The sequence below is a fragment of the Arachis stenosperma genome, chromosome 5, assembly GCF_014773155.1.
Source record: "Arachis stenosperma cultivar V10309 chromosome 5, arast.V10309.gnm1.PFL2, whole genome shotgun sequence".
Lineage (NCBI taxonomy): Eukaryota > Viridiplantae > Streptophyta > Magnoliopsida > Fabales > Fabaceae > Arachis > Arachis stenosperma.
The window spans coordinates 133,314,114-133,324,786 of record NC_080381.1 but is presented as its reverse complement, the minus strand read 5'-3'; the positions used below and the strand labels follow the sequence as shown (position 1 = coordinate 133,324,786).

General features: G+C 33.0%; 1 non-coding gene across 1 annotated transcript; it reads left to right on the top strand.

Annotated features, from left to right (window-relative positions):
• The first annotated feature begins 745 nt into the window (after positions 1-745).
• Positions 746-853, top strand: LOC130984479 (small nucleolar RNA R71). Its single transcript, XR_009088414.1, has one exon. It is a non-coding gene; the product is annotated as a small nucleolar RNA R71 (small nucleolar RNA).
• The last annotated feature ends 9,820 nt before the right edge of the window (positions 854-10,673 follow it).

The window sequence follows — 10,673 nt, the reverse complement described above, 5'->3', positions numbered from 1 at the left end:
ACTCTCCTTTTGGATTTTCTTCTGTATTACTTGGGAGAGTACTAGGAGGGAGTTCAGTAACTTTCTTGCTCAGCTGTCCCACTTGTGCCTCCAAATTCCTAATGGAGGACCTTGTTTCAGTCATGAAACTTTGAGTGGTTTTGATTAGATCAGAGACCATGGTTGCTAAGTCAGAGGGATTCTGCTTAGAACTCTCTGTCTGTTGCTGAGAAGATGATGGAAAAGGCTTGCCTTTGCTAAACCTGTTTCTTCCACCATTATTGTTATTGAAACCTTGTTGAGGTCTCTCTTGATTCTTCCATGAGAAATTTGGGTGATTTCTCCATGAAGAATTATAGGTGTTTCCATAGGGTTCTCCTAGGTAATTCACCTCTTCCATTGAAGGGTTCTCAGGATCATAAGCTTCTTCCTTAGATGAAGCATCTTTAGTACTGCTTGGTGCATTTTGCATTCCAGACAGACTCTGAGAAATCAGATTGACTTGTTGAGTCAATATCTTATTCTGAGCCAGAATGGCATTCAGAGCATCAATCTCAAGAACTCCTTTCTTCTGACTAGTCCCATTGTTCACAGGATTCCTTTCAGAAGTGTACATGAATTGGTTATTTGCAACCATTTCAATGAGCTCTTGAGCCTCTGTAGGCGTCTTCTTCAGATGAAGAGATCCTCCAGCAGAGCTATCCAAAGACATCTTGGATAGTTCAGAGAGACCATCATAGAAAATACCTATGATGCTCCATTCAGAAAGCATGTCTGAGGGACATTTTCTGATTAATTGTTTGTATCTTTCCCAAGCTTCATAGAGGGATTCTCTATCCTTCTGTCTGAAGGTTTGGACTTCCACTCTAAGCTTACTCCATTTTTGAGGTGGAAAGAACTTTGCCAAGAAGGCATTGACTAGCTTTTCCCAAGAGTCCAGGCTATCTTTAGGTTGTGAGTCCAACCATATTCTAGCTCTGTCTCTTACAGCAAAAGGGAATAGCATCAGTCTGTAGACCTCAGGGTCAACCCCATTAGTCTTGACTGTGTCACAGATTTGCAAGAACTCAGCTAAAAACTGATGAGGATCTTCCATTGGAAGTCCATGGAATTTGCAATTCTGTTGCATTAGAGAAACTAATTGAGGCTTAAGCTCAAAGTTGTTTGCTCCAATGGCAGGGATAGAGATGCTTCTCCCATAGAAGTCGGGAGTAGGTGTAGTAAAGTCACCCAGCACCTTCCTTGCATTGTTGGCATTGTTGTTGTTTTCGGCTGCCATGTGTTCTTCTTCTTTGAAGAATTCGGTCAGGTCCTCTAAAGAGAGTTGTGCTTTGGCTTCTCTTAGCTTTCTCTTCAAGGTTCTTTCAGGTTCAGGGTCCGCTTCAACAAGAATGCCTTTGTCTCTGCTCCTGCTCATAAGAAAGAGAAGAGAACAAGAAGATGTGGAATCCTCTATGTCACAGTATAGAGATTCCTTGATGTGTCAGAGGAAACGAAAAAATAGAAGAAAGAAGGTAGAAGAATTCGAACTTGATTAGATAGAGTTCGAATTGTGCATTAAGAAGGAGTAGTACTCCATAAATAGAAGGATGTGAGAAGGAGGGAAGAGAATTTTCGAAAATTAATTGGAAAGATGTCAAAAACATTTTTAAAATTGATTGATAATGTTTGAAAATTGAAAGTGGAAAAGAAATCAAGTGATTTTTGAAAAAAATTTTGAAATTAGAAGTTAAAAAGATTTGATTGAAAACTTGATTTGAAAAAGATGTGATTAAAGAGATATGATTGAAAAGATTTGATTTGAAAACAATTTTAAAAGATATGTTTTGAAAACAATTTTTAAAAGATTTGATTTTGAAAATCAATTACTTGTCTAACAAGAAAAGATATGATTCAAACATTAAACCTTCCTCAACAGAAAAGGCAACATACTTGAAATGTTCAATCAAATCATTAATTGTTAGTAAGTATCTTTGAAAAAGGAAAGGAATTGATTTTGAAAACATTTGATTGAAAAGATATGATTTGAAAAAGATTTGGTTTTGAAAAACTTTGAAAACTTGAAAAAAAATTGATTTGAAAAACAAAATCTTTCCCCTTTGCCATCCTGGCGTTAAACGCCCAGAATGGTATCCATTCTGGCGTTTAACGCCCAAAATGCTACCTCTTTGGGCGTTAAACGCCCAACCAGGTACCCTGGCTGGCGTTTAAACGCCAGTCTGTCTTCTTCACTGGGCGTTTTGAACGCCCAGCTTTTTCTGTATAATTCCTCTGCAGCATGTTCTGAATCTTCAATTCTTTGTATTATTGACTTGAAAAGACACAAATTAAAAATATTTTTGGATTTTTAATAATTAAAATGCAACAAGAATGAAATAACAATGCATGCAAGACACCAAACTTAGCAGTTTGTATACTACTGACACTATATGAGACACATAAACACTCAAGCCAAAAGAATTCAAAGATCAGAGTAAGAAATCGTCAAGAATTATTTGAAGATCCTTAAGATACATGAATGAATGTATGCAATTGACACCAAACTTAAGATGAGACTAGTGTCTCAACAAGGAACATAACATATTTTTGGTTTTTATGAAAAATTTTTTTGATTTTTTTGTGTTTTTCGAAAATTAAGTGGAAAAAGATATCAAAATTCTTAATGAGAATTCCAGGAATCAGTGCAATGCTAGTCTAAGACTCCGGTCCAGGAATTAGACATGGCTTCACAGCCAGCCAAGCTTTCAAAGAAAGCTTCGGTCCAAAACACTAGACATGGCCAAAGGCCAGCCAAGCCTTAGCAGATCACTGCTCCAAAAGCAAGATTGATAAATATCAACAAGCTCTTGTGATGAGAAGTTGAAACCTCGGTCCAATGAGATTAGACATGGCTTCTCAGCCAGCCAGACTTCAACAAATCATCATGAAACTCTAGAATTCATCTTCAAGAATTTCGAAAAAAAATACCTAATCTAAGCAACAAGATGAACCGTCAGTTGTCCAAACTGAACAATCCCCGGCAACGGCGCCAAAAACTTGGTGCTTGTTGCCGGATCAGAAATTTGGCACTGATGTTACCGGACAAAAAAGCTTGCTCTAAACTTGAACAATCCCCGGCAACGGCGTCAAAAACTTGGTGCGCGAAATTGTGAACAATACTTTTCACAACTCTCATAATCCCCGGTCATGAACCCCAAAAACTTGGTAGTTCAATCCCATGGCATTACACAACTTCGCACAACTAACCAGCAAGTGCACTGGGTCGTCCAAGTAATACCTTACGTGAGTAAGGGTCGATCCCACGGAGATTGTTAGTATGAAGCAAGCTATGGTCATCTTGCAAATCTTAGTCAGGCAGACTCAAATGTATATGGTGATGAACGAAAATAACATAAAAGATAAAGATAGTGATACTTATGTAATTCATTGGTAGGAACTTCAGATAAGCACATGAAGATGCCTTCCTTTCCGTCTCTCTGCTTTCCTACTGTCTTCATCCAATCCTTCTTACTCCTTTCCATGGCAAGCTCGTGTAGGGTTTCACCGTTGTCAATGGCTACCTCCCATCCTCTCAGTGAAAGCGATTGCATATGCTCTGTCACAGCATAGCGGAATTCAGCTGTCGGTTCTCGGTCAGGCCGGAATAATATCCATTGATACTTTTGCGTCTGTCACTAACGCTCCGCCTGCTAGGAGTTTGAAGCACGTCACAGTTATTCAGTCATTGAATCCTACTCAGAATACCACAGACAAGGTTAGACTTTCCGGATTCTCTTGAATGCTGCCATCAGTTCTCGCCTATACCACGAAGACTCTGATCTCACGGAATGGTTGGCTCGTTTGTCAGGCGAGCACTCGGTTGTCAGGCGATCAACCATGCATCGTGCAATCAGGAATCCAAGAGATATTCACTAGAGCCTTGGTTGCTTGTAGAACAAGAGTGGTTGTCAGTCACCTTGTTCATAAGTGAGAATGATGATGAGTGTCACGGATCATCATATTCATCAAGTTGAAGAACAAGTGATATCTTGGAACAAGAACAAGTGGAATTGAATGGAAGAACAATAGTAATTGCATTAATACTCGAGGTACAGCAGAGCTCCACACCTTAATCTATGGTGTGTAGAAACTCCACCGTTGAAAATACATAAGCATAAGGTCTAGGCATGGCCGAATGGCCAGCCTCCCAATGATCTAAGATAGCATAAAAACACGAAGATAGCTACCCAGATATCTCAATACAATAGCAAAAGGTCCTACTTATAGAAAACTAGTAGCCTAGGGTATACAGAGATGAGTAAATGACATAAAAATCCACTTCCGGGCCCACTTGGTGTGTGCTTGGGCTGAGCAATGAAGCATTTTCGTGTAGAGACTCTTCTTGGAGTTAAACGCCAGCTTTTATGCCAGTTTGGGCGTTTAACTCCCATTTGGGTGCCAGTTCCAGCGTTTAACGCTGGGATTTCTTGAGGTGACTTTGAACGCCGGTTTGGGCCATCAAATCTTGGGCAAAGTATGGACTATCATATATTGCTGGAAAGCCCAGGATGTCTACTTTCCAACACCGTTGAGAGCGCGCCAATTGGGCTTCTGTAGCTCCAGAAAATCCACTTCGAGTGCAGGGAGGTCAGAATCCAACAGCATCTGCAGTCCTTTTTAGTCTCTGAATCAGATTTTTGCTCAGGTCCCTCAATTTCAGCCAGAAAATACCTGAAATCACAGAAAAACACACAAACTCATAGTAAAGTCCAGAAAAGTGAATTTTAACTAAAAACTAATAAAAATATACTAAAAACTAACTAGATCATACCAAAAACATACTAAAAACAATGCCAAAAAGTATATAAATTATCCGCTCATCATGTAAGCCTCACCCTATTCTCGTGAAAGCTGATAACGCATATCGTATTCGTGAACCATCCTCGAATATCCTATGAAATAAAAAAAAAACAAAGTCCAACTATAAATGAGAACCATTTAATTGTAACTGGTAATAACAAACTTTGACATATTCAAAGTTACCTATATTGATGATAAGCTTTTGCAGGTATGGTGCCTTGAACTTTCTCAAGAAATTCGACTTTGTATGGCTGATGCAAAACATATGGAAAGCTCTAGGAGGCGATCAAGCTCTATTACTATGGGCAATAGCTGAACTGATGGATTTGTGTCGGTCAGAGATAAGTCTCATACTATCTTGAGTCACCACATGTTGTCGCAAGTTACTAAGAAAAGTGCAATGCATCAGAAGTCTCTCCTTCCACATTGGCAAATGCAATAGGGACGATATTGTTGTTACCATCCTGTGAAACTGCAACGAACAAACGACCTTTATATTTTTCACACAAGTGAGTTCTATCCACCTGGACAACTAGCTTATAATATCTGAATGCTCTAATACAAAGATAATAACTCCAGAAGACTCGATGTAATACCTGGATATTAGTTACTAAGCCATCGACCTGATATGCAGGCATAGTTTCAAAATGGACGACTATTGATGACTCCTTATAACACATGACCGCAAACCATATGGGCAAAGTTTCGTACGATGCTTCCCAACCTCCGAATATTTTTTCACTGATTTTTTCTTTGCCAACCATGCTTGCAATAACTGATGGTGTAATTGAACTTCGACTGTATTTTCGCAATAACTGATTTCACCTTTATAGGCGGGTTAGCCTCTACCAACGGCTTTATTATTTCTGCAATTGTGTTGGACTTTAGCTTCGAATAGTCCTGAGAAATTGTGGCTTTAGTATACATGTGGCTACTATTATACCTCCTTATAACCCAACAGTACTTCCTGCAGATCATGCTAACCCTGATCAACCAATTACATCCTGAGGCGTATTGTGTACATTTGGCATAAAATGTCATTAGTTCTAACTCATATACTCGATAGTCTACACCTCTATGAATGGTATAATCTTTCATCGTTGTAACGATAGCTTTTTTGGAATTAAATTCCATTCCCACGACAAATTCACCATCTGCGATAACAGGAAGTTCTGCTACAACGACACCATAAATTAAATGTTTAATAAATAAATATTAAATAAGTAAAATTTAAATTCACCTATCTGCTATAAATCATAAATAAATATTTATAAATTTATATTAAAATTATACATTATAAATAAATATTTATAATATTAATATAAATATATACATTGTATTTATTTCTACTCATAATTAACTAAAAAATTATTCAAACTTAGTAAGATTATTATCTCAAATTTAAACAAATAAATATGTAAACAAATGCTACCTAATTATGTATTCACATGTCACATAAATACTTAATCGATCAAATAATACTAAAAATAACAAAATTGTAATCTCTCATACAAATGTCTAACACAGTATTCATATATTCAGATAATTTTGGTGCATGCATGACCTCCAAATTCAGCACGCGTATGAAAGATTACTCTTCAAACAGATACTAGTTTGCTAATGCATTTGCCACCTTCGCGACATCTGCCTCCTTATGTAGTGCCATTAGCTTGATCTTCGCTCCATTTGGATCAACAACCTCATAGTTACTTTTAAACTCATTCTTACTATCACTATTGTAATATTGTTCAATTTGTCGATCGACTTCAGATTATTCAAACTCAATATAAAACTAAATAAACGATATCTGAGAGCAAGTTTCAATATACATTGAAAACATCTTTTGCTTGCTCGTTTCATCAGTGACATATTTAGTTTGAAACTGAAAGAATCCACCAAATACTGAATAGCATACCTGTACAAAATACATGAAACTTTCCTTGATATTTGAAGATCTATCTTCTCATGTATCATACCTTTCAGTTTCTCAAATTAAAGTGTGAATGGAATAACAATCTCCAACATATTTTCACATATAAATTTCACTCCTTGAAAAGTTTATAACAAAATTTGACGATGATAATATACTTTCAACAAAACTCTATCGTCGATCTTATATATTTTACCTCACATTGAAATATTCAAACTCAGTATATTTTTTGAAACAGAAGAAGAAGTTTAAATTTTTTAAGCAGAAGAAGACGAGTGTGAGACTTCTAAAAATGTGAACGATGGTGAAATGGAAAAAAAGAGAAAGTTCTGCCAACTAGGGTAGGAAAATATATATATATATATATATATATATATATATATATATATTATATTATATGGTTCAATTTATATTTAACCATATAAAATATTTTTTAACACCTACAAATCGGACAATTTGATTTAATTCGGTTGAAAATAAAAGGAATAAAACATCTAAATCGGATCTGGATGGTCCAATTTACATTTAACCATATAAAATATTTTTTAACACCTACAAATCAGACAATCTGATTTGATTCGGTTGAAAATAAAAGGAATAAAACATCCAAATCGGATCTACCAATTTTGATACCTTCAAAATTTCGAATTTTTATTTTTCATACAAATCGGACCGTATGATTTGTATCAATACATCAACAATAAAAAAAATGAGACGGTCTAATTTCTACTCTGTCAATTAAAAAAAACAGCCATCATCTCAATGTATAACACATCCCATATCTATAACAAAGTACAACACACGCATAACATTCCTATAAAAAAAATGAGCCTTAATTTGTAATTAATTAGCTCATAGAAATTATTAAAGTTATTGATAATGGATGATATTACATGCTTGAGTTGTTGTAAAGTTGTTAGAGTTATGTGCATATCAATAAAAGTTCTCAATGGATAACAAGATATTGATAATTAGGTGATGCTGTTATTGTTTAAGTTCTGAATTATTAAGCGGGGTTACTTATTGCTGGGGTTTGGTTTATTCAAGTTTTGGATTAGTTGTAGGTGAGGCTAGTTTAAATATTTTTAGGTTATTTTGGATTTTTTGTGGCAGCATATTTCCATATTGTTTAAATATTTTTTCCTGTGCTTTGAACTGCTTGGGTTTGTAATTATTGGGAGAAAAAAAAAAAACAAGGGAGTGCTTTCATGCATGGTTTGAAAGACAGATGAGAAGAAGAGATAAAGAGGTGTGGACTGTGGATGACTCTGTTGAGGTGGTTTATGCACTTCACAGCATTATGAATCAAAGATTGTGAACAAAGGAGAATAGGTGCAAAGCTATAGGAGTTATGAGTCTTTTTATTGTGCTTGATATATATTGTTAGTAGAAGGATCATGTTGCTTTAAGTTTAATTTATAGAGCAGAAGAATGTGTAGGAAAGCTATGATCTGTCCTATTTTCTTTTTGTTAGTTGGTTTGGTTGTTGTTGCTTATATTCTTCCTCACATCTTAGTTTGGGAGCTTGTGAGTGGAAAACTCTCAAGGGAAAAAAAAAACGTGTGCTTGTTGGCCCTTTAGAATTGAATTTGCAGCTATATTAGCCTCCAGCTAACTCCAGCCAAGTGATGTTGTCTTCTATTTAACATTTGCATATAATTTTTATTTTAATTAACCTATTTCACTATGTTCAGTGTTAATTTGTGATTGATTAGTTGGTAAAAATTATTATATTGACACTTTATATTTTTATTTTTAATAAAGATATTGACATATGTTGTTTTTAACTTTGGTTTTCATTGTTCACAATTTGGAGGAGTGCAAAATTGATGACAATATATTATATTTTGTATTGACTCTAGAAGAGTCAAGGATTTATAATCCTATATGACACTAGTTTATGTTAGGAAAAAGTTATATTTAGTTGACTTTGTAGAATTTTAATTCTATTTTATTATAAAAAAATCTTAATTATATGTAAGATGTTTATTATATTTATATTACTATATTTTATATAGATGTTGATATATTAATTGTTTAAAAAGAAAATATTATAAAATGAGTTTTTATTTTTGTCACTAAAAAAATAAAAAATATTACCATGCAAAAATAAATAATATTTGTCATAAAGTATTATGACACAAAATTTGAAATGGTTACAAAGATATTTTACTCGATTCTGTAATAAACCATAGTTTTTGTATTAAAAGTTTTTGTTACAAAATATTATTTTGTTTTGCAACAATTTTATTTTTTTATTACAAAAAAGTTTTGTAAGAGAATTTACCGTAATAATTTTGTAACAATTTTGTTTTTGTTACAAAATCATTTAGTGACATAATTAGTAATTTTTGCAACAATTTTTTATGATATAAATACTATATTTTTTTTTGTAGCGTATGTGTAGGGTGTAAATTATATTAATTAATATGTCTTAATCTGTATATCTAACAACTAATAAAATATTAAAAATGAATACATCAATTGATTATTAAAAAATTATTTACTCTTCAATAACTTGAATTTTAGCATCGACTAACCACAACCTTTGTGATGTATTTGACTAATTTCTATTTTTTGAAGTATATTTTATTCTATATATATACTTTAATCCACTGTTTCACTTTTTTTACTATCACATATAAGTCCATACATAACGGGGGGAGTTAAAAGGATAAGAATGCAAGAAAGAACAAAATAACAATAATAATATGAACAAAATAAAAGAGGTTCTGAAAATGTTGCGTAGTATCTGTTTGTAGTTGGTCTGAAAAGGCAAAAGGTAGCCCTTTGGGTGAAACCCCAAAAACAGCAACACATAATCAGTGGTCCATCGTAGCGAACACTGACAGTAGCAATCCTTCAAAGTGTTAACCAGTGCTAGTCCAACCTCAGTTTCTCACTGATCACTCATCACTGAACTCAACCCCCCCATAATATAATCACCACTCATATAACGTCTCATTCTTTCAAACATTAAAATGCACAATAAACTACTAAATATGGTATTTTTGAGTTTGTATTTTTATAAAAATTATCTCAAAATATATAAATAAATAAAATCTTAAAAGATTTAAAAATAACGAACAAATTAAATTGTAAGTAAATGTTTATTGTATTTGGCAGATAGTTTGTATATTTGATTCAAATTTTTATAAAAATATTTGAATAACTATTTAAAAGATATAAAAAATTTGAAATAAAATTTGATCTTTAGATTTTTTTCTAAAAATATTTGCATCAACCCTTTACATAAAAGATTTGCATGAGAAATTTATTAGCCGTAAAATTATCAAATTTTAAAGATAAAAAAAATATTTTTTATGCTTTTAATTTTTTTGAAGATTTGTTTCATATTTAAATCTTTGGAGATTATTTTTGTTATTAATATAAATTTTTGAATACAATTTTAATAATTTTGTCTAAATTGGATAAGATGAACTTTGATTAAAAGTTATATTTTATTATATAGTAATAAAATTTTTACGTATTCATTCTATATTTATAAATAAAAAGACTGTGTTAATAACTGATATCTTTATTTCACAAAAGTTTTCTAAACTTGCATTGTAAAGTTACTACCATTATACTTAAAAGAAACCAACATTACTATCTTATAATAAATAATAGGTTGATACTCATCATCTCAGTCACTTTTTAGTCTAAGTAAATTAAATGAGTGAACATCATTTTTCATAAGTAACAATCATAAATCAAATTATGAAAAAGTATTTAAGAAAAAGTATATTTTTAAACATATAAAAGGAAAACAAAATATTTCACATATTAAAAAAAATAACCTAAATATTTTTAAATTAGAATAAAAAATTTACCTTTGTAATGTTAGAAATCCCCTCTTGTCTCGGAACAGGAAAGGAAAAGGAGAAAGAAGAGAAAAAAAAGGAAAACAAATGTTAACCTTCTC